At 42.1% G+C, this 25427-nt stretch overlaps 1 protein-coding gene across 6 annotated transcripts in view; it reads left to right on the top strand.

Annotated features, from left to right (window-relative positions):
* APBB2 (amyloid beta precursor protein binding family B member 2) overlaps positions 1–25427 on the top strand; it is a 385145-nt gene that overhangs the window by 320926 nt on the left and 38792 nt on the right. Inside the window, exon 1 of one of the 6 annotated variants that reach the window (XM_075261576.1) lies at positions 17765–17865. The exons of the other annotated variants lie outside the window; for them this stretch is intronic. The gene's annotated coding sequence lies outside the window, so the exon portion shown is untranslated. Of the gene's footprint in view, positions 1–17764; positions 17866–25427 lie in introns of those variants that run through there. 6 annotated transcript variants of the gene reach the window in all.

Here is a 25427-nt window from a genome sequence, read left to right as displayed (position 1 = left end):
CTAGTCGCTTGCAGACCATGCTTCTATATTTATTTGTGCACTGAGCGTAATAACTACGGTTTCAGGAGAAAATACTTGGTCAAGGGAGACTTTTGCAAACCAGCACGCGTGAACCTGGCCTAAGGCTCCACATAGTGGGGTGCAGCGAAAAAGTGCAGTGGGAAAAACCACGGCAGAAATGCATTGCATTTTTTCCCACAGTAGTTTTTGTGGCATAGGCCAACGGCTAGCGTTTCTGTAGGTATAATTGACATGCTGTGATTTCCAAAACGCAATGGTTTTGGAAAACGCAGAATTTCCGCTGTGCGTATTTTTTTTGGAACGTGTGGATAGGATTTGCTAGAATCCCATCCACTTTGCAGGGACTGTAAAGCACCACGTTTTTTTGCCATGGCGTTTCCACCACATGGGACCCCGGCCTTATAGAGTATTAGTAAATGGGATCTCTAACCTAGACCTTCTAGTTTTTGTCATCCAGTAGGCATTGGGGTTGAGCGATCGTGTTCGGAAAAGATCGGATACCGATCGGCGATCGAGAAAATTTCACGATCACGATTGGAATTCCGAACACGATCTTTTTAGGTGGGATCGAGATCGGTGATTATTTCCCACAATGCTTTGCTACTGGCCAAGCATTGTGGGAAAAGCTAACAATGTTAGCCTTCACACTGAGTATACGCTCTGCTCATTCTGAGCTCTGCTGCGGTTCCATAGGAATGAATGGAAGCAGCCGGCACACAGCCTTAACCCCCTGCACGCTGGCTGTGTCCATTCATTCTAATGAGAGACTAGCTAACATCTCTAGTAGCTACTTACCTGCAGAGATGGCTGGTCCGGTGCCCTGTGTTTTCATTCTTCTTCGCCTCGCTGCCCCCTCCTCCCAGGATAGTGTTAAAGAGCTAGGAAGATGGCGGGGTTTGTGGCTTAGGACAGTGTGGGCAGGTACAGGGCGGGGAGACATGACGTCTCCCCTCCCAGTACCCGCCCACACTCTCCTAACCTGGGAGGCGGGGGCAGCGAGGCGAAGAAGAACGAGAACACTGTGCACCGGACCAGCCATCTCTGCAGGTAAGTGGACACCAGGGGGGACTAAGTAGCCAGAGGATTAAAAAAAAAATCCTCTGGCTACTTAGTGATTAAAAAAATCACTGCACAGCGTAGATTCTTACAATTAAAGCATTCAATTGTTAGATTCCATGCTGTATAGTGAATAGGATTGTTTTTAAAATCCGATCTCCGATTAGTAATAAAATCCCATTGACTTGCATTGGGATCGAGATCGGGTTCGAATGAAAAATGATCGGAAATCGGATTTCAAAATCGATCCTGAAAAGTCAAGATCGGCTCAACCCTAGTAGGCATTTTGCATTTGTTCTACTAATGCAGTAGTTGTATTATATGTGTTATAAATGTCTTCAACCTACTATAAAGCATCTTGGGAATTGTGCCTGATATTTAGTATTTGTTCTGAGACTCCCATCCATATAGCTGTGTCCTTATACACCATTTCCACGCTCTTCACACACATTTTCTGGGTCATTCTTTATAATATCCTTTTCTAGACTTGCGGACATATTTATTTCCACATGAGACGTGTGCACAGGCCAGTACCCTGGGTTATAATAAATCCATTCTCTTGTATGATGGTTGGTAAAGTTTTAGATTTATATCCCACTACATTTTACTGAAATCCTGTATACATAGTGAGCAGAAATTCTCCTGTGTAGTGGTAGGAGTGTAATGATTCCTGTCTGCCAGACGTATGACAGTGAGTTACAGCTGCTCCACATTCTGCTATCTCTCCAATGAATATTTGCAGGAAAGCCGTCAGTAGATGCAGGAGATCTCACATCGCCGCCTTTCAGGCCACAGAGTATGTGATGTATAAGATGTTCTTCAGTACCAGATGAAGGATGGGAATGATACAGGAATGTGTCTGAAGATGTTGCGATGACGGTGCCCACCCACATTAGAATAAAAGTCTAACATGTTACAGTGCCGCCTGTGCAACCTGTCACATCGGGTCTTTCCATGACTGTCAGTCAGCCTGTATTCTTGTCCCATGTTATCTGCGTTATAAGAAGCAATATTATATGAGCTAATTATTAACTTATAGACCCCCAGCAACAAATGTCACAATATTCCCTCTATGACCAAGATGAAGAGTAAAATATACCGTAACCAAACACATCAGCAGACATATGACGTAATCCATATCATTTATTGTGTATGACAATGCATAGGAATAAGCAACGTAATAAAACAATGCCACCAGATGCTAAATAATTGGTCGTACAAGTATCTTACAATGGAACATATGGACATTATACCAGCAGATAATGAATACTCTAGATAAAGCCTTGTAACAAAAGAACCAAAAATATTCTGTACGTGCAGCGATCTCACCCATGAATATCCCAGCACCCTCGATACGGGGATGGCAAATGAGGACATGTGTGTGCGTATATATATATATATATATATATATATATATATATATATATATATACTCACCGGCCACTTTATTAGGTACACCATGCTAGTAGCGGGTTGGACCCCCTTTTGCCTTCAGAACTGTCTCAATTCTTCGTGGCATAGATTCAACAAGGTGCTGGAAGCATTCCTCAGAGATTTTGGTCCATATTGACATGATGGCATCACACAGTTGCCGCAGATTTGTCGGCTGCACATCCATGATGTGAATCTCCCGTTCCACCACATCCCAAAGATGCTCTATTGGATTGAGATCTGGTGACTGTGGAGGCCATTGGAGTACAGTGAACTCATTGTCATGTTCAAGAAACCAGTCTGAGATGATTCCAGCTTTATGACATGGCATTGCATTATCCTGCTGAAAGTAGCCATCAGATGTTGGGTACATTGTGGTCATAAAGGGATGGACATGGTCAGCAACAATACTCAGGTAGGCTTTGGCGTTGCAACGATGCTCAATTGGTACCAAGGGGCCCAAAGAGTGCCAAGAAAATATTCCCCACACCATGACACCCCCACCACCAGCCTGAACCGTTGATACAAGGCAGGATGGATCCATACTTTCATGTTGTTGACGCCAAATTCTGACCCTACCATCCGAATGTCGCAGTAGAAATCGAGACTCATCAGACCAGGCAACGTTTTTCCAATCTTCAATTGTCCAATTTCGATGAGCTTGTGCAAATTGTAGCCTCAGTTTCCTGTTCTTAGCTGAAAGGAGTGGCACCCGGTGTGGTCTTCTGCTGCTGTAGCCCATCTGCCTCAAAGTTCGACGTACTGTGCGTTCAGAGATGCTCTTCTGGCTACCTTGGTTGTAACGGGTGGCTATTTGAGTCACTGTTGCCTTTCTATCAGCTCGAACCAGTCTGGCCATTCTCCTCTGACCTCTGGCATCAACAACGCATTTCCGCCCACAGAACTGCCGCTCACTGGATGTTTTTTCTTTTTCGGACCATTCTCTGTAAACCCTAGAGATGGTTGTGCGTGAAAATCCCAGTAGATCAGCAGTTTCTGAAATACTCAGACCAGCCCTTCTGGCACTAACAACCATGCCACGTTCAAAGGCACTCAAATCACCTTTCTTCCCCATACTGATGCTCGGTTTGAACTGCAGGAGATTGTCTTGACCATGTCTACATGCCTAAATGCACTGAGTTGCCGCCATGTGATTGGCTGATTAGAAATTAAGTGTTAACGAGCAGTTGGACAGGTGTACCTAATAAAGTGGCCGGTGAGTGTATATATATATATATATATACATCTCTTGCAATATTTTATGTAGGACACTGTAGGAGTAAATGCTGTCACCCCCTCATCTGCTGAGTCTACTTTTAGACTAGTTTTTAGCTAGCTATCCACTTTATATACTTTGGACTAGAATGTAATGTCTATGGAGATAACCTGACTATACCACACTCATCATGTCAATCCTTTGTTCCCCTGGTAGATGAAGGGGGGCAGTGGTGTCTACATGAAAGCTATGGTTGGCTTTAATCTTACCGCCAAACCTGCAGCCCCTGCAATGACTTCCCAGGTGGAGTGGAGGAGTCTGGGTATATTATCCGTATCCTCCTCCACAAGTTTTATAGCCTAGTGGTTTACTACAGAAGATAAAACAATGCAGGGTAGTCACTGGCTTCTTGTAGCTCTTGTGCTATATATCGGTTTTAGAGCTGAATATCACCTACCTACCTGGGGCGCCACCGCGCTTACTAGAGCACCAGTTTTCATTGGCAGTTCACCCCCAGCTCTGCACCCTAATATGAAGACTGACCGGTCTCATTGTGCATTGAGCGCAGGCAAAATCGAGTGCACAAGCCACGTCCCGGGTGCACTGAGGATCTTATTGGCACATGGATTCAAAGTCACAAAAAAGTTAGGTTTACTATGACAATAACTAGCCCTATACTGTATAGAAATGATTTAGAAGAGATTGTGGTAGTCATAGATTCCCATTAAAGGGAAGATTTGGGACACTAAACCACCCATAGGTTCTTAAAGGGAGTCTATCATTTGAAAAATGTTGGAATGGCCTTTAAAAAGGCTCCTACCTTTACTACTTTGATTCTCCCTGCCGTCTCTTCAAAATTTGGTTTCTTCTGTGTATGCTAATGAGACTCCTAGAGCACCAGAAGTCGTCCCCCCCCCTCCGTGTGATAGCTTTCATGCTTGTGCTCTGTCCCCTCCTCCTCTTTTCCAGAACTTGTGCAGGCCACTGACACTGCACTATACCTATCTAATAGCTCATGCATAGGCAGTCGGCTCTGCCACTGTGGGTTCGGGCAGATCCGACTGCGCATGTCTGAGCAACCATTTTGTGATAGTCTGGTACACGAGCGTACTCTGCTTGTATGCTCACTTAGACCACCACATAATGGCCGCTCGGATACGCGCAGTCGGATCTGCCCAAGCCCACAGTGGAAGACTTTTTTCCAATATGCTGCAGCAGTTTTTGTGCTGAAAAAGCCCCCCTCGGCTTATACTCGAGTCAGCAAAAAAAAAATAAAAAAAATATATATATATTTTTTTTTTTAGGAGGGGGGGGGGGGGGGTCTATGACCAGCTGCAATATCAATGTATAGAATCTCCCATAAAATAGTGAGGAAAAAAAGAAGCTATTAAAAAATAAAGTAAATAAAAGTTGTAAATCCCTCCTTTCCCTAGAGTACACATAAAAATAGAAAATGACTGTGAAACACAAACACATTAGGTATCCCTGTGTCTACTGAATATAGGGGATCTGCAGTGCTCCTGTTCTGTCAGGAAGGGGTTAATAGGAGCACTGCAGATCCCCTATAGTCAGCCAGGCTGAATTCCAAGTGGAGGAAGAAAAAAACCCAGTCCTCAAGCTCAGGGAAGGGGCAGACAGACAACCAAAACACCCCCTCCCCTTCCCCAGCAACTACTGCACCCAAAAACTCCGACCATTTTAATTTTTTAAATTTTCCAGTAGCTGCTGCATTTCCCCCCCTCGGCTTATACTCGAGTCAATAAGTTTTCCCAGTTTTTTGTGGTAAAATTAGGGGCCTCGGCTTATATTCGGGCCGGCTTATACTCGAGTATATACGGTAATATGATATAGAATCATCGGCCATAGGGCAGTTTATAAAGTGCATTATATTCTGGTTACATAAAACCTCTAAGACTAGGGCTACACAGCAGCTTTGTCTGTCACAGCCATGTCTTGTCCAAAGATGAATAGATCACCCTGTCACATTGTAACTAATCTAAGTGAATGGGGTCACATTGTGACATCGATCACTGATCAATTTTATTGTCAGGGTTATAATGTTACCCCATTCACTTATATTGGCAGTGCTGCAGGGGAATGGATCTCAGCATGTCCCTAACCTAAAGCTAGTGATATATAGCAAGGAATAATACCTAAGTAATTGCTCATTAAAGGGAATTTATCATTTTAAGATGCAGTAACACTGCTCATCTACTTTGGTGATGTTTAATATTTGACGGATTCATGTTTCTTTAAGATGTTTGCTGTCATTTGCAAAACCCAGTAAAAAAAGAGGTTAAAAAGTGAATGTACCACCAGAAAATAACCTAGTTCTTCAATCAAATTTTATGTTAAAAATATATGTTTAAAAAGTTTTGATGATTTCAAATAAATTCATTAAAAAAAAAAAACCCTGCTGCCCCGACTCTGTCCACTAAGCCAAATAATAAGCTGACAGTTCCTTTTTTCTGTAGGTGGTTTCTTTGCAGCAGCCACCTTACTTATCAGCACACTTATGATATCAGGTTTATCACAGTTATCATCTATATGTAGATAAGACACAGAATCCATTGGTCACAATAGAGGATTTCACAGCTTATCTACCAATGACCATGCCTAGAAAGCTCTCCCATAGGGTCTGTTCCAGACCATGATATCTATGACTCGTTGTCCTTCTTCTACAGGAAACAGGAAGTCAATAATTAGGCTTAGTGGCAAGAGTAGGAATTACAATATTTTCAGGATTTTTATGAAATATTGAAAATAACACGAAGCATTTAAAGCAACACAAATTCTTTAAAAGTCTTATGGAAACGTGGTCATTTTCTGGCGACACATTCCCTTTAAGACATTTCCATTGTGGTGCCAATGGGTGTCTCACAATGTAAATGTCGTAAAGGGAACGTGTCGCCAGAAAATTACTTATATTTATTGCATGGGATAGATCTTCCTTTATTTCGCAAGGACATAACATGACATGGAGATTTACCGATGTGTTTTTGGACTATTTCTAATGGCTCATACCTGGTACATACCATTACTGTCATCCAGTCCATTTGCCTTCTCGCACGTAAATATCAACCAAATTTCCAGAGTCTGGGCTGATGCTCTTAGCTGGTTATCTGTAATTAAATGGAATACAGATAGAAATCTCAGCCTTTGTGAACATGTAATTTGCAGGTGAAATAATGAATTTCCGCTGATAACAGTAATGTGAACTGGAAACCTTTTAGGACAGGTAAACGTCTCCTTGTGCATTTGGTCAGGATTTAGAAGATAAAAGCTTCCTTAGCAACATCAGATAAAATGATTTTCTAAGTCATGCTGTAATGAAAGATTGATGACATACGGAGCGCTCCTAATGAAAGTTTAATTCGGTCACGTATCTCTTACCTACAAATGAGACATATTTTGGAAGTCGGAGATAATTCCACTAGATAATGGATGATCTTCTTCTGACCTCCACCATTTATTTCTATTGAGATAAAACTGAAATATAGTGCAGTATGTGAAGAGATACATACAGTCCTCATATAGAATGTGTAGGGGATTGATACTTACTCAATTCTCACTGTATTAACCAGAAAGCTTTTCATTGTGAGAAATCCCACTGTGTATAGCCCTAGAAACATTTTTTCAGTTGTTCTAATACATGTTAATTTAATAATGAATACATTTTTCACTTTGTCTTAAAAAAATGCTTTCTCATTTGTGTTTATAGAATTTATGCAGACCAATGGGGCAGATTTAAAGGGGTTGTCCCATCACAAGCATCCTATCTATACTGCTAGTTTATGTGGTTTTAAGACTTTTCCTAAATGCATTGCTTTATCAAAACTGCTCTGTTTGGCCGCTATCTTAATGTATTCACTTCATTGTTTACACTGCGTTTCTATGGCCCTTGGGATTATCTGCTCATTTGTCAAGTGAGGTAGCTGCCTGCTCTCAGGGGGGGGGGGGGAGGGGCTGGGAGCAGCTCTGAGCTGTTTGTGTCTGATAAGTAGTGGAGCTTCTCAGATAGGGGAGGTGAGAGCGAGGTGAGAGCTCCGGGATTTCTGAGCTCTTAACAGTCGGTTTAATTGAATTTGGCTGATAAGGGCTGAGATAGGGAGTCCATTACCTCTGTATGTAATGCAAACTGACTCAAATCCAGCTCTGCTACATCAGCTTCACACTGTGGTAATTCATTTACAACCAATCCAGTACAAGTGAAACCCCACCCACCAATGTGCCAAGAAATGCAGGAAGTGAATAGAGCACAACAGCCTGCAGGTTAGTGAACAAGCGTCATGGGAATACCCCTTTAAGACTGACATTTCATACGCCAGTCTAAAGGAACTCTATCATTAGATTTTCCGTTTTTTAGCTAAACATAGGCTATTCAGGGGCTGCTAATCGTTTTTGAAATCCCCCCCCCCCCGTTTTTATGAATTACCGTTAAAATGTAAATGCAAATCAGTCCTACCGTGCACAGTGGGCGTTTGGTGCACCCTCCGCGTCATAACTTGTTCATGCCCTCCTCTCTTCTTTGACGTCCTCCTCCTTGCGATTCTCCAGCTCCAGCCTGGCGGTTTTGATCGAAATCTCGCACATGTGCACGCTCCAGCACCATTTTCCTGTAGAGAACATCGGCGACCGTACTGTGCATACGCTGCACGCTCACGTAGTTCTCAGGGGAACTGAGCAGTTCTCTACACAAAAATGGCACAGGAGAGTGCGCACATGCGTGAGATTTCGATCGAAGCAGCTGGGCTGGAGGCGGTGAATTGCAAGGAGAAGGATGTCAAAAAAGAGAGGAGGGCATGAACAAGCTATGACATCGGGGGGGGGGGGGGGTGCACTGAACGCCCACTGTGCACGGTAGGACTGATTTGCATATACATGTTAATGGTAATTCAGAAAAACGGGGGGAGGGGGAATTCAAAAGCGACTAGCAGCACCTGAATAGCCTTTTTAGAGGCTATTCAGGCATATGTTTATCTAAAAACTGTAAACTCTAATGATAGAGCCCCTTTAAAGGCCCCATCTAGTGCAGGCAGTGACTGATTTATGAGGAGACTACTGGCACGCGCCCATGCGCCAGAAGGGGGATGTACACTAGTTAGAAACTGGTACTGATTTCCATTATAACTCACGCCACAAACAGGTTTGTGGCACACGTTTGGCTCAAGAAAGGACCTTGTGTCAAATGTTCACAACAATATTACCCAACTACATCAGAAAACTCCCCCAATGTGTCTCCATGGTAACAGACTACAAACTGATTCTGTGTAGTCTGATCCTGCAGTCATTCTCCCTTCTATCTGTCCAGCGCCGCACCTCCCATGAGGCGACCTGAAGCGAGCGCTTCAGGCGGCGCTATGGCAGGGCCCCAGGGAGGGCGGCATTTTTTCTTACCTAAGCTAGTCCAGGACAAGCTGTCCTGGACTGGATTAGCATGGAGCGGTGGATTGGGGAGGCCCTGTGGACACAGCACTGCTCCAGCGGCCTCCCATTCACGCTCAGGCAGAGAGCAGGTCTTCTCCGTGCCTGCTCTCTGCCTGCGAACGGTGCTAAGCCCCTCCCCCTTTGATAAACCCCCGCCCCCTCCGCTCCGCCACGCCCCCTCCTCCCCGGGGGGGGGGGGGCGGCTTTCTGTTGTTCGCTTCGGGCGGCGAGAGGGGCAGGTTCACCCCTGTATCTGTCCCCTAACTCTTAATAATAGCACTGAAAAATTAGAGATCAGATAGAAAGGAATTTTGTTTCTGGATCAGACTACCCAGAATTTGTTACGATGGAAGGACAGAGGTGTGTACAAGAGCTGTAAACACAAAACGGAAGCATTTTTGTGCTTAAAACAGGACTTTTCTCTCCACCGATTTGGGGTGGAAACCCAGTAGATCCCATTATAGTCTTTTTAAGCAGATAGGGTTTCTGTTTTTCAGATCCCCAAGAGGACCTAAAGAATGGAAACGCAAATCCTAATGTGAACCTAGCATAAGGGGGACAAAAGTAAACAAACATGACGTGTTTTTTACACTAAAGTTAATGAAAACGGACACATACGGAGGGGGCTCCATGTCATGTCAGCTACTCTACTACTGTTAATGACCGATACCATCACCCTTTGATGGATGACAGCAATGGACTGTAAAAACAGTAGTGTGAACAAACCCTAACTCAGCCAGGAAGAATCCAACTCCGTACTGATGAGGACCAATAACTCAGAAACTGCTCTGTCTTCAGCTTTCCCTGCTCATGTTTCAAGACCTCTTAAAAGGGAGTTTGTCACAAGAACCCAGTATTTCAACCCAACCATTCAGGTAGAATGGCTGCTCCACGGAGCTATATATCTCAGTGGTTGAGCCTCCGATTCACAAGTGTAAAACACCCTTTTATTCAAGTGACCCTATCCTATCTACCTGTGGGTTGATCTTTTGGGTTCTGATGACAGATCCCCTTTTACGGGTCAGACATCTTACAGAGTGACAACCTATGGGTGAGAATTGAGAGACGTGTTTCTTAATTTTGGAGTAGACTTTTCTAAACACTCAATGGAATATTCTACAATTTTTCTTGAGTTTTTCAGATTCTAATTATGTCAATTACCGTATATAAATGATGTGGTTAAAAAGATATTGGTAATGGCAGGAAAATATCGTACATTGGACACTTCCTGAGTTAGTAGCCTGCCATGTTTTTGAAGACGCTTGGTCTTGTAATTAAATGCAGTATTGCAGATGCGACTCTCAGCCTCGGAGAGGGCGAAATAAATTGGGATATTTACTTGGAGAGCAGTAGTCACCCTTGACATTGGATTGAATCATTTCAGGAAGGCTATTGATTGAAAGACTCTTCAAGAAGCCTTCAAGATACATTGCTGTGTGAAAGTGAAGTGGAGTCTGGAAACTTGTGCCATCAAACTTCAGAAGCCATCAATTATCTAATAGGCATCTTCTCTCCGACCTCTCCAGGAGACCGGATGTTATATACAGGGATAATTGTCACATAGTCATGGAGTTATTCCTCATATAACTTTACACATTTTCTCAAACATTAAGTCTTAAGAGTCAGTGTAATGCACTAGAATGCCCACAGCAACGGAATAGGTTTTAACCAAATTAATATTTAAAATCTATGTTTGGGCCGTATGACTTATTTATTTTTTAATTGACTTTCCTGGGTCTGAGAGTCTCGTCTCTGCCGATGCCGGGAGATTTTAGCTTAGAACATGAAAGTAGGTCAGACTGTGTTTTTGAGTACAGAGAGTTATTTTAACCCTGTATATACCCCAATCCATCACCTTCTCGTGTGTACTTGTCACTAAACCTGGGATGAATGGTTGTTCTCAATATGTCAGAAGCCTCGGGTGGAATCGTGGATACGCTCTGTTATTGTATCTGCAGCAATATAGATCTCAGCAGAGGATGTTAAATACATTGAAAAAGAATAGGGCACGTGTTGTGACGTTTGTCAGATCAAAGTTATATCACAGTGTCTTATTTTTATTGTACGTAGGACGGTAAATCATAATAGGCAACTTTTGGGTAGTGGAAATCAGGGAGAATGGAAGACGCAGAGAAGTCTGAAATTTTATGGATTATGTTGCACCCCCTATGGCATGGCCGTACCCCTTTTGGGCACTGAACTCCGCCATGCCCCTTATTAGGTCGTGGACATGTTGGCCATGCCCATTTTTCAGGTGTGACTAGCATATAAAGTGCCCAAGTCACGTACACAATGACTGCTAGCGTGGCGGATGTGGGATTATTCCACCAGGCCCAGGAAATTTGCTTTTCTTCGAGGATTCATGGAGGTCATCCCTATTTACGGTACAAACATATAGATTTAACTTTTTTTTTTTTTTTTTTAATGCACAACTTAGCATATTTATGCTATGCCTCTTTGTGAGAAGCCACTCCCCCATGTCTACCAGATCGGAAAAATTTTAGTTCAAGCTACATGTACCAAGATGGTAGAAGTTGCAGCCAGATATGCTTAAGGGAGCCTTCACATGGAGTAAACGCGCGTGTATTTTTGCAAAATACGCCTGTAAAATGTACAGTAATTGAAGTTAATGGGAGTCTTATTTTTACACGTGTATTTTGCAAAAATACACGCGCGTTTACTCCGTGTGAAGGCTCCCTTAGGGTGCCTTAGGGTGGAAAATGGTGCTGAATTTGGTCTGGAATCCACGTCAGATTCAGCGCTGAAAAAAAGCCTCCCATTGATTTCAATGGGTTCCTTTTTCTGTTGTCAATGGGAGGCTTTTTTTTTCAGCGCTGAATCTAACGCGGATTCCACACCAAATTCAGCACCATTTTCCTCCGTGTGAATGCACCCTACGATGTGCCACATTTATGACAGAGTCTAGTCTTAACCACAGTAGTAGATCTGAGCCCTTATATGCGGTAATTAAAAATATGTATTGACTTAGCCCAGTAATCTTTGGCGATCCCATAGACTTTTAAGAGGACAACAGTGACTAACAAGCCACCGAGCAGTCAGACCCCAGCGATCAGTCACTTATAACCTATCCTAGGCATTGATTATTGGGTTTCATTATGGAAAAATGTGCTTATCAATAATAATAAGTAGTAATAAGTGCATAATTACAATAATTATGGAAACATTTTGATCCTGACAAAATTCACTTCATGGTCCTAGTCATGAATGTGTGTCGTTCCTTGCCTGCTTGTCTCTTTCCATAATTTTCATAGCGTTGAATATAGAGAGACTCCCTGGGGGAACGGCGGTCTCACACTGCTTCTATTTATTGACTATAGTGTAGAATCTTTAAAAAAATTTGTTCTTGTAGAAAAAATATAAATATTTCAGTTTTGTTGAATCTCAGACCATAAGGCTTGGCCATGTTCCATGTAACAAGTGCTCGACTGGGGGTTTATTGACGACATTTCTCTTACTCTGCCTGGTCATGCTGTGTGCCAGGTCTTGTTCTTATCAATACAGAGAGAATTGAGGTCACCTGGTAGGATGTAAGAGATTATATAATACACCACTAGTTTATCAACAGCAGTCAGAGAACTAGTTGTATATTCATAAAAGGTAGCATTGTATATACCACTGTATATACTACATCTATACGGATAAAACTCTGAACATATACCATAGTATTAAAATAGCCAAGCTGAATGTAACTCGTGTGCTGATGAGGCTATGGGTGACATATAAGGTATAGATGTACTTCAGAATGATGTTGGAATAATATTCATCATTCTAAGGCTGTGCTGAAACTATGTTACTCAAGGAAAAATAGGTCAGCAGGTCACCTTGACTCGCGGTGTGTGTGCTTTCCAACGTTCCCTTGTGGTTCCCTTTGATACAAGTACGACCGCTTCACCTACCAATAATGCAATGCTGGAAATGAATAGCTATGTTAATTATTTATTGACAATCCCAACCATATGTTCCTGGAGACGTTTCAACAGTCTAGTGATTGCAGAGTGTATAGCAAAGTAAAATGGCTATAAAAGAAATAAACCAAGATGTTCTGTGTGCTCCTCCGTAGAGTGCACCTTATGGAGTGTCCCATCCATAGACAACTGGGATTCCAATTTCAAGATGACACCTAGAAGTAAAGACAACGCACATAACAGATACATCTTCCAGAATCTGGAATTTACTTATTAAGTAGAAGCTGTCTGGATCTATTCCTTATCAAAATTCTTATCATGAGGACTGATGTACTGGTTTCCATGTAGGTTTTGTACATTATTTCATCTCCTAGTATATAATCCTTATGAATATATATCTGTTTGTAAAGAATTAGCAATCCATGGTAAGATTAACTCTCGAAGACAGGGATCAGCAACCTTTGGCAATCCAGCTTCTTTGTAATTACAACTCCCAACATGCTCCATTCACTTCCATGGGAGCTCCAAGAACAGCCGAGCAAGTTTGCATGCTGGGAGTTGTAGTTTTACAACCAAAGGTTGCTGACCCCTGCTCTAAGATTCATACATCCTGCTAGTAAGATTTCATATCAAACTCTTGCAGTGGCCATACACATAAGGTTAATGTTGTCAGAACCCACTGATTTTGGTAGGACCAGTCTTATCTAATGTATATGGGGGGGAGGGGGCTCCTGCCATTTGACTGTCTCCAGAAAGTCAGGCAATGATAATTATACGGTAGTAGATATTGAACACAACTTCCTATGAACATACATATTTTTCAGGCAGAAACCTGATGGACCCCATTATAGTCTACTGCAGGGGTGGGCAATTAATTTTCCCATGGGGTCATATGAGAGATTGTAACGGTTCTAGAGGGCCATGCGTGCCGTGGCAAATTTAGCTCCATCCACTTCGATGCTGACTCCACCCATTCCCAATCATCTTTCCATGTGCCCCCACACAGTATAATCCTCCTACAGTCACTCGTACATTATATGCCCCCAAATTATAATGTTCCCCTCCAAATGTCCCACAGTATTAAGTCCCTCTCCTGGTGCCCCAGTGTAAACTAGCAGAAACTAGAGGGGACATTAAACTGGGGCAGCTGGCGCCAGACATGTCCTCCTCCAGCTACCCCCCATGTTTAATATCCTCCTACATCTTCCCCCTAGTTTAATGTCCCCCCCTCCATGTGCATTCAGTGTAACTGCCCCCCTACATCTGCCCCTAGTTCCCCCCTCTTGCTCACACATGCTGTCTCTTCTCTCTATCATCCAGCAGCCTCCATTGCAGGCAGCTTGCAGAAAGCACACAGTCCCATGTGGCTCCGCTCACTAATGAGACATAGTCTATCCTGGTGATAGGCTGTAATGATGTCATCACAGGTCCTTGAACAAAGTTCCAAAAGCTATGCGGGCCGGACAGAAGCAGTCAGAGGGCCGGATGTGGCCTGCGGGCCCTACATTGCCCAGGTCTGGTCTACAGGTCCGCGGGTAACTGATGTAAGGTTCCGTTTTCTGGGTCTCCAAGCGGACTCGAAGAACGGAAAATCCGAACACTAGTCTGAACCTAGTGTTACATGACTATTACTAAGAGGTCTATATCCTCACTGCCTACATGGAGCAATGTATGTGATGCCATCTACTTATAAATTCTGGATAAGGTGGGAGGCATATCATGCCAGCATGCAGGTCACACCATGATGGTGTAATAATCTGAACGGATACTGTATCTGTACCTACTCATGGTAAGATTTGAGAAGGTCAGCGATAGATACTAACCCTCCGAAAAATAACTGCACAAGGTCATGCACAGAAGTTGCTAAGAACCATTCGTGCAAAGATGAAGTTTCGACTCCTTGTTATTGTTGATGGGAGATGAATACAGACAACTTGTACATGTGTATAACCAACACACATTTGTGCCTCATCCTTTGTGTCAAAGCAGATAGACATTTTCCAACTGTGCTCGGAGAAGATGCGCAGCTCTGTGGTGAGATCAGAGCGCAGTGTTCCTTATGATAACTGTTCACAGCTCAAGAGACTGAGCAGGCAGAAGCCGTCTGTCATTATTTTTTCCTGCAAAAATCATTCATTTTGTAATAAAACCCGAGCCTTTAAAAATAACACCAGCTGTGCATTACCAAGCAGATCACGTTGGCTCACAGCTGATGCCAATGAGAATCGCATGCTTCCATGTTGACTGCATTTTGAGACATGGCATAGATTTATTATCCTTTACGTCGTAGGATTAAATAATATATTCCAAGGTCACCACAAGTTTTGCTGCTTTCCGGTGTGTATTTCTGAGCAGATGTATTGGAGATAAGTGCAGTATAGGTTTAGGTGACCTACTGATATACCTAGGAGGAAGGTATGGTATAACGTGTTATAGATCAGCAGGCACGCTTCATTATAATCACAATAACCAATCTAGTCATTTGTCACCGCTGGCAGGAAAATGAAATACTTAGAGGAGTAGAAAATAAGAAAAAGTCACGTCTTTCAACATAATGGGTATTAGTCATACTTTACCTCTGCGAGGAACGCAACACCCATACAGTAGGTTGTAAGCTGTTCCATGTACATATACATGACTATACAGTAAAATGGGGGTCAACTCCAGTTGGCATCTTCTTCTTAGTCCTACTTGACACCACCGGAAATCTGACTAAGATGGGTCACTAGTGTGATCAAAAATGGGCTGTGCAGTCATATCTGTATTGGGAAGGACCAGGACCCATAGATTAGCTGGTGACTTATGCAAGTTTTTAAAGGAATATTCTAGGCTAATAATATTTCTGACCTATCCAAAGTGAATTGAAGGTGATGTGCAGTAACCTGGTGTGAGCACTACACAGAGAACAGTGCTGTCTTCTGCCAGCTCCATTCTCTGTATATCAGTTACTGAGAACAGATGATCTATGGGGGTGTAAGGTGCGCGAACCCCACCGATCTGATAATGATTTGTCCTTAGGAAAGGTCATCAATATTTATAGCCTAGAAAACGTCTTTATTTACTCACCCAAAACTTCTTTAGGCTAAGGCTCTACGTAGCGAGCCGCAGCGAAAAAGTGCTGAAACACGACAGCAACATGACGGCAATGTTTCGCACTTTTGCCTGCATCGCTAGTCACAGAAAGTCATGTCACGCCAGCGTTTCCATTGGTATAAATGACATGCTGCGATTTACAGAAACGCGACGGTTTTTGAAATCACTAAATTTCCATTGCAGATATTTTTATGCAATGCGTGGATAGAATTAGCCAGAATCCCATCCACTTTGCAGGTACTGTAAAGTGCTGCATTTTTTTTTATTTTTTTTTTGACACTGCATTTTCGCAAACGTGGTACCCCGGTCTTGATGGATGGATTCATTCATTCATTAAAAAAAACAAAAAAAAAACCTGATAGTCTTCAGTAGTTGATACCTTTTTAATGGCTAACTAATAATGATGACAGATTACAACGTTTCGGAACGTCTAGGCTCCTTTCTCAAGTAAATTTAAAAACCATTTCTGAAGGATGAATATTTATATACAAAAGGGCACAGAGATAGAATTCCAGGAGGAGGGCGGGGGTAGAGGGTTGTTAGTAATTGGTAGAGACAATGTAAACAATTCCAGTTTATCAGTTCTCAGGGTCTCAGGTCAGTGATTTCTGTAGGATGCCATAAAACCATGTGACAGATTTAACCCCTTCTCCAGTGTTTGAAGCAGGGTCATAAGTTTACACTCATAAATCCGTCGCTCTTTCTTTGATTTAAAATTCCTTCTTAAAACCAAAATTTTCATGTGTTTGGTGATATTATGATCCTCATTGCAGAAATGTTTTGATACGGGGAGGTCCATTCTTCGTTCTTTAATTGTATGGCAATGTGAATTCATACGCATTCTAAGCTGCTGTCCGGTCTCTCCAACATACAGATTATCAGTGGAACATTTGGTGCACATTATCAAATACACTACATTGGGTGTGTTACAGGTGAACGTACATAAACATGCATCCTTCTGGTTTCTAAATTTACTTGAGAAAGGAGCCGAAAGTTCCGAAACGTTGTAATCTGTCATCATTATTAGTTAGCCATTAAAATGGTATCAACTACTGAAGACTATCAAGTTTTTTTTGTTTCTTTTTTTACATTTCCTACCCACTGCCTAACACGGTACAAAGAACAAACATTTTTATTCATTCATTCATTCATTCACACACTTTACATGCAGCAATGGGAAATACATTGTTGCAGCACAACGCCAATGTATTCTATGGTGGTTATCCTTGAACTTTCAGCGCAACACTGGCTCCATCAGTGTTGGTGGATCGTAACATGACAGCTGTCGCTATAGAGCTTGATTTCCTCATTGCTGCAATTTTTTATTTTACATCAAGAAAAGCTCAGTAGAAAGCAATTTGTTAATAGGTACATTATAGGAAATTGCATTTAATGTCAACAATACAGCTATGGGGACAGTATGATGCGTTTGATTACACCTACAGTATATATACAGTACACCTACACCTACAGTACTGTATATATATAAACCACTTTGTACAAGCTTTCCTCAATTTTTTATTTTTTTTATCTCTAAATAACCGGTGTAGTGTTGGAGAATCTTACACCACGTACTCGGCTTAAAATAGTCATGTGTGGGCATGAAGTATTTTCCTCGTCTCTTGGCAGCTGAGAACTGTGTTAATCACTTACTTTCCAGATTGCAATATGGTCCTGAGATCTGTGTTTTCTACAGTAAGTATTCATCTAAAAACCAGGAATAATGTACAGTATTTCACAGGCAAGTTCCTGTTCCCATACACTTATGCGTGTGTACATGGGATGCAGCATTTCTGGCCATAATATGGCTTGTTTTCTATACTTTAGCAGCTTCCCCCACCACAGGCCCTAATTCACAGTTGTCTCTGAGGTCGAGGGTGTAGGCTTGCTGCTATGAAGTCTGTTGTAGACCGGACAAGGGAAGTTCTGTTACTTTAGGGGGAGTTCACACGATGTATGTGGCACGTATACGGCGTGTGAGACTGCGCGCCGTAAAATCTCCCATTGATTTCAATGGGAGCCTGGATTATATACGCGGCGTTATTTTGCGTGCCAGATCACGCGGCACGTTACTCCATGTGAATGGACCCTTTATGTGAATATAGCACTGTGGTGAGCAAGTAATCTTACTCAGCTCCTCCCGTTCCTATAGACATCTCATGGAAGCTTAATCTGATAACTCTGTGAGCTGACAGTCTGTCTTGGGAAACCAAGGCGGATTTAGCAGACAATTCAGAGTGATTAAGTAGTTCCTGGGGAAGGGAGGAGAAAAGAACTGGATGAAAGGGAGAAAGAAATATTTTTTTTTGTTAAGATATAGTAGATAGTTTCTTATATCCACTCATACTATTAATTTATGCAAATATTCATTGAAGGTTTAGTGACTATGTAATATTCAATACTGGACCCAAGGCCTTGGTTACTAAAACATTGTTTTCCACAAGCAAAACCAACTATTTGGAAATCAACCCAAGAGTGTAACTTCTAGTGTCCATGGTAAGTTCACCTCGTTTTAAAGGGGCTCTATCACTGGGAAAAGTCATTTTTAACTAATCACGTCCTTACATAGGCTTTAGAAATGCTATTCCACACCTACCTTTAGTATGTAAACTGCCTCAGTGGTTTCTGAATAAGTCCGTTTTTATTCATATGCTAATGAGCTTCCAGCCAGCACAGGAAGTTCCCAGCAGTACTCGTCTCTCCTATTATCTTCTATGTGTGTGCAAACAGGAAGCTGAGTCATCAGCAGCAGCAGCAGCCTCCCATAGGAAACAACAGGAGAGGAGTGCACGATGTATCGTGCACCAGTCTAATTGGCATATGAATAAAAATGGACTTATTCAGAAACCATTGAGGCAATCTACATACTATAGGTAGGTGTGAAATAGACTTTCTAAAGGCAATGCTAGGATGTGATTAGTTAAAAATGACTTTTCCCCGTGATAGAGCCCCTTTAAGCTAGTTTTAAGGTTAATGGGGTTTTTTTTAGCTTTTTTTTTTTTTTTTTTAAAGGTGTGTTAGTGCCATTAATGGGTTAAAAATACATCCATATACAGCAGGTTTGAGTGATTTCTGGGTTTCTATTGGAGCTCCTGGGATCTTCTGCATTTGTTTACATGGTTGTTAGCTTCCTGCTATGTTGTTTCCTGTTGTATCTTCCACACTACCTCCCTGTCACTGCTCCCCTGTCCTCTCTCACTCCATTAGACCCCCTCCCTGTCTCCCTAGCCATTCCGCCCACTACTAGCCCTTCACAAGCAACTAACTAAGCCCACTCCCCTCACCGCATCATGCTTATCTAGCTTCCGATCTGGGAGGGGTTAATTCATCGTTTATCCTGGACAAACCCTTTAAGGTCAGACTCTGGACAGCCCCATCAGCTGATTGAAGGGGTTACAGCATCTGGGTTCTGCTGTTAGTATACTGCCTGCTATATACTGCTATATACTGAGAGGGTTCCCAAGAACCACAGCCCCTTCAATCAGCACTAAGTGTCAGAGCTCCAAAAGTCTGATAGTTCTGTCCCTCATCTGAAGGATAGGCCATCAATATAATAATGTACCAGAATAATTCATAAGCATCTCTCAGTGGTCATTTTCCGATGTCTCAAGTGCTCCTTTAGAGTCTATCCTTATGGTATTCTATTGTTCTTTCTCTCTTCCATGTCAGAATCAAATCAAAGAACAAATGTAGGTGCCATGTCTGTCTCTAGTAAGGAGTCTTGGCACGTATGTTAGCAGAGACCTCAAGGGTGTTCTGGCTTTGGCTTTCGTGCACATGGTCCCGAGTGTCTTCTAGAGAAGGAACACCTTAAGTCTGGTTTTGTATTTTTGTCAGTATTAAAATGTATTTTATTGCTTTTTTTCTTTCTTTTCATTCCAATCGCAGAATATGGTAATCCACGTGTAGAATCTCAGGTCTGATTTGTTATATTGCACTCCTTATCAGAGCATTTTTCCTCAAGTAGACTCTTTTGGAGAATCTCTCGCCCTCCCTCCTGTGAGTATAGCTCGTGGCACATTACCACCTGCTGCCGGTTTCATCACCAGTCTGCTGTCCTCCAACAAAAGCCTCCGAGTTTCAAGGGAAAATTTCAATTTTTATTTCTTGTGGAAAAAATGATGATGCTGCAATGTGCATTCACTATTAAAATGATTTTACTTACCAAACGAACACAACAGCTCTATAGAAGTGTTTGTTGTCGCTGCAAAAGTCGGGTCACGCCATGATTTTAGATTTACTGATTTTTTTTGTTGTTTTGTTTTTAACTGGGGCAAGAGAGAAAAAAGTTATCCATCTTATTTCTCTTCTTTTCTTGATATTTCCAAAGCTCCCATACAGCCTATCTCTAGATCAGGATAGTATGGCACCTGGATCAGACTACGATATGTTTGATGTCTGTTACCATGAAGACCCATAGACTGCATTGGAGCTGTAGAACTAAAACTGTAGGAAATTTTTAATCATGAATTATTGTAAAGTCTCTTTATTTTTATTTTATTGGCATTTTGAGGCTAGAAAGACATAGAAAAAGTTCTTAAGGAAAATGGCTCATCTGGAGAACAATTCCCACCCCATGTAGGAGACCGTGATAGCACTGGGCTGTGATGTCAGTAACCGACTGCTTCACCCCAAGTGTGAGAAGGAGCTATTGGAGATCCTTCCTCCTATCCGCGGTCAGGCTGTATAATCTACATCAGGCTAAGCGAAGATCACTCTGCACAAAGAACTAAATGATCCTGAAGTCTTTCTTCTCTTTTTAGTTGCTATGATTCCTAGTATCTCTTTCTATCTTCTATGAGCTTGTATGTGTCTTTCTTGTAAAATATTACCGTATTATCATGCTGCTCTAACACACTGAATTCCCCCTTGGTGGGACTATTCAAGGATTATCTTATTTTATCTGTATGAGCTTGGATTTTTTTCCCCATCTACTACAATTATGATTATTGAGTTGTCCTTCCAAACATACCAGTCAGTTTTACGTGGGTCATAAGTGGCCTTTCACTGTATGACTTCATACTGCGTGTGATTTGCTTCTTAAGTCTGAGAATTATTAATTATTTACAATGTTTTATACTTTTTCAGATCTGAACACAGGGGCTTAAATGTCAAGTGAGTCATTTTGTGCAGCCATTGCAATAGGTGATCATGTGAAAAAAATAGACTAAAATCTATGGGATAAAATGGTATTGTGTAGCCATGGCTAGCAAAAATGATCTCTATAATGGAGAACTCTAATCTAAGCTCTGTGTATAAGCTTCTTGGCCATGACTTCCAATTATAAGGCAACGTTGCCAGCAACTTCATGTATAAAAGTATTCATTGCACTTAACCACTGGTGTTAGTACCCGGTGCTAGATCTAGCTATGGAAATTCTCTATAAGGACATTAAGGCTATGGCCCCATGGGCCGTAATCGCAGCGCTAAAGCACTGTGGAAAGAACCGCTTTCTGCAGCGTTTTTAAGAGAAAGTTCACAGAGTTTTCCTCCGCGGACTTTCTCTTAACATTATATCTACGGGAAAGCCGCCGGCGTTTCCGTAGATATAATTGACATGCTGTGATTTGCAAAGCCGCAATTGTAGTGTGTCCGCGCTGCGTTTTTTTCCGCAAAGTGGGCATGGGATTCGCATGAATCCCATCCCCTTTGCTTGCACTGTAAAACACCGCAATTTTTCCAGCAGCATCTCCGCTGCGGGCAAATCGCGGCGTTTACTTCCCGTGAGTGTTTTTTTTTTTTATGTTGATGTAATTGTCCCACCTTACAACTCTCCATACAATTTGCCCTGCAGCCTAAGCCTATAAATCCAGCCCTACAGATATCTGTAGTTATTTATCTGCAGGGCTGGTTTGTTATATGTAGGCTTCAGGGCAAAGTGTATGGAGGACTCTAAGGGGAGTGGGGGGGGGGGGGGCAGAGTTGCATTAGGAAGATGGCACCTTGTGCATTAAATCAAAACAATAGAGTATGTCCTTGTGTAACCCCTTACTAGTTCTGCACATATCCTTTTGCAAATGGAATATCAGACAATGCAAGTGTTAGTAAATAGGGTTGAGCCGATCTTGAGATTTCAAGATCGATTTTAAAATCCGATTTCCGATCATTTTCCAGCCGATCTCGATCCTGATCGCGATCGTGAAATTTGTTCGATCGCCGATCGGAATCCGATCCTTTCGGAACTCGATCCTCAACCCTAGTCAATGCTTCTCTATGGGAAAAGTCACTTTTAGGGTTGAGCCGATCTTGAGATAACCTCCGATCTCGATCCCGCTGGAAAAGATCGGGTCGGAATTCCGATCGCGATCGTGAAATTTACTCAATCGCCGATCAAAATCCGATCTTTTCCGATCCCGATCACTCAACCCTATTAGTAAACCATGTAGGTTTTCAGACCGTATCTCTCTACGCCATGTAGAAATATGGTCATAATTGGTTAACAGAGTAGCATAACTTTATACGATAAACATACAGACCATTACTGTGGAAATCCAGTGTGGATTCCTCCTTAGACCTCTGAATTCTTGGCACGGCATAGTTAGAATTTAGAGCATTGATTCAGTGCAGCGCGATGCGGGAACGTCAGATGAAGTCAAGAGGTGACGCTGTACATTGAATACATTTTAGAGCTGCAGTCGATTTTCTAGTGAATGTATTTTTTCCTTCAAGTTTTATAGCTAAAAAGTTCAGTTTGAGAATTATAGCGTAGAATGGCGGGTTTAATCCATCTTATACATTGTAGAAAAGTAGAATTCTTTAGCGTCGCTATATTTTTATTGTTTTAATATCATTTTTAATATTGGTATTACTATTGAATTAATATATGTATCCAAATCACTCAGTGCGTCCTTGTCATGTGAACTCTAATTCTTAGATCTTCTTCATTTTCCGCCACTGTTTCTATCCAAAACCGAGCTGTGTGGATTTTGCTTTATTGTCGTGTGATCGGTGCAAGAATCTATAAAAAAGTGATCATTTTCCTTTAAAGAATTAAGATTATTGATTTCTGGACAGGCATCGCTGCCCATACTATAGAGAATTCCCTGGTAATATTGAGCTGTTATTACCACCATAGTAATTACCTTGAAGGTCACCTGCAATCTACAAGATTAAGCAGTATTGAAAATCCCCCTAAATGTGCACACGTACATAGATCATGTCTGTAGCCTGTTTATAATCTCATCAGTCACCACAAAACTGATACTTTAGATGAAGGTCAGGAAACTGGACAATAAACCATGATACTGTATAGATGATATACTGTATATGTACAGAACTGCTGCAGGTAACCCTTACACTTATCGCGTTGAACAGTTGCATACGCATTAGAATAATGTCATCCAGATCTGCCCATTGCCGACCCTATAATGCAGGGTTTCCTAAACTTTGTCCAGCGTTACATATAACCACTTATGACCCCAATGTAGGAGCACCCTATATGCACAGAGAATCATATATGACAAGAGAAGCAAGATCAGTACTACTCCCTCTATGTCAGAAAAAGGCAGCACATCTTTGGCCCAGGGGCTTTTCTTGTGCCAAATGTGCGCCACTTTCCTCTTTCCTTCCCCCGCTGAGCACTTTTTATGAAAGCAGGTGGAGTATGGAGTCTAGCAAGGCTGGCCAGGGAAGAGACTCTACAGCCTGACAAATTCAATATAACGAACGCCAGAAAACTGATGTGAATTATATCTGAAATGTACGCCAGTTCTGGAGCCGCCTCTGAATAATTCAGGTGCAGTTAGCACCAGCGGGGGGAATGGATTAAGCCTGGCATATAGAATGACAGTCTTAGTTGCTCTACCCGCCCAAGCTAGTTATTACCTGGACCTTTGCAAAGATTCAATGCTCCAGGCAGTATCTAGTACTGTAACCTATACAGGCGAGGTGCATTTACTGTATGTACTACAGAGTTTTCAGAGACTATAAAACCACTAAGCAGCCACTGTAAAGATTCACTAGCCTCCTAAGCCCAGGTTGGGGGCCAATTTTGACCTTTATTTTGGAGCCCCCTTGTATGTGCACTGCAGATAATAGCAGTATACAGCATTACATGCTCCATTATCATGTACCAGGGGATGGATTACAGTGGCTTTGTCCACATTGTATCAATGTCCCGGCTCTCTGGCATTCATTTTAATACCAAGTAGTTTCCGCTGTATATTAATGATATTTAAGTATATTGGGCCCAAGCATATTATGCAGTGCAATAAAGTTACCAGTAATTCTATCAGCCTGCATTAACAGCATTACTTTATGGATCCTGCGAGGATAGTAACTCAAGGGCTTTGAAGTATGCAACAGTAAATTGTTTTACTAGGTCTGTTCCTTCTTCTGTAATACCGTCTAATGAGACGAGACAATTAAAGACACGGCGGCTCATAGCGTTCACTATAGTAAATAATTTATATAGGGCCGGCATTAGCTACAGCACTTAGAGCACCATATACTGTACACATGGGGTAGATACAATAGTAACACGTTAAGATGAGCTTACACGGTGTGTATAAAGCGGGGGATATCTTGTTTCAAGAGAGAAATTTGGTAAAGTGGATAATAGAGCGAGGTCTCGTTTTATAAATGCCTTATTCCAAATATATTGTGAAGTGGAGAGGGGTATAGTGTGAGAGGACCGCTATTTTTCCCCAAGACTATTGCAGTATGCCAGGCATTTAGCTTGTAGGTCCCGGACTGGAGTAAAGTTCGGGCCAATCCTGCAGGGCAATACATTCCAGGCTTGGAAACAGACCAGCAGAGCTCTGTAAGTAGCACAAGTGTGCTGGTTAGTGAGAGATAGGAGAGAGACTGAAACACTGACACAGTCAACCAGCCTGAGAAAGCTCTGCCAAAAAGGACGTTGTTAAAGTGCCGGGTATGTGTACCCCTTGTTTACTTGTAAACCCTGTTTTGTTAGGAGGTCAGCAGTAGGCTGACCCCCTGGTTAGTGAGGGAAGAACTCGTTTAGTAAGCCGCCGGACAGGCGTAGGTCTTTATTTTCATTTGTTTGTTTTGACATACTGAGCTGCTGAGCAGCACTACCTGTACATTTAAGCTTGTCTGCTGCAATAAAGACTGCTTTTGGGAAAGAAACCAGAGCTTCTGAATCCCCCGTACATCACAATATCAATAGCTGGTACCTTAGGGCTTTGCTATGATCTATGAAACACCAGGTTGCATTCACAATAAATTTGTTTAGGGGGCATTCACACAGAGTAAAGTGGCGCTGATTCTGCCACAATAACATTCGGCAGAATCAG

Source organism: Leptodactylus fuscus, chromosome 1 (genome assembly GCF_031893055.1).
Source record: "Leptodactylus fuscus isolate aLepFus1 chromosome 1, aLepFus1.hap2, whole genome shotgun sequence".
Lineage (NCBI taxonomy): Eukaryota > Metazoa > Chordata > Amphibia > Anura > Leptodactylidae > Leptodactylus > Leptodactylus fuscus.
The sequence above is the reverse complement of the archived record's forward strand: the minus strand, read 5'-3'. Positions and strand labels throughout refer to the sequence as shown.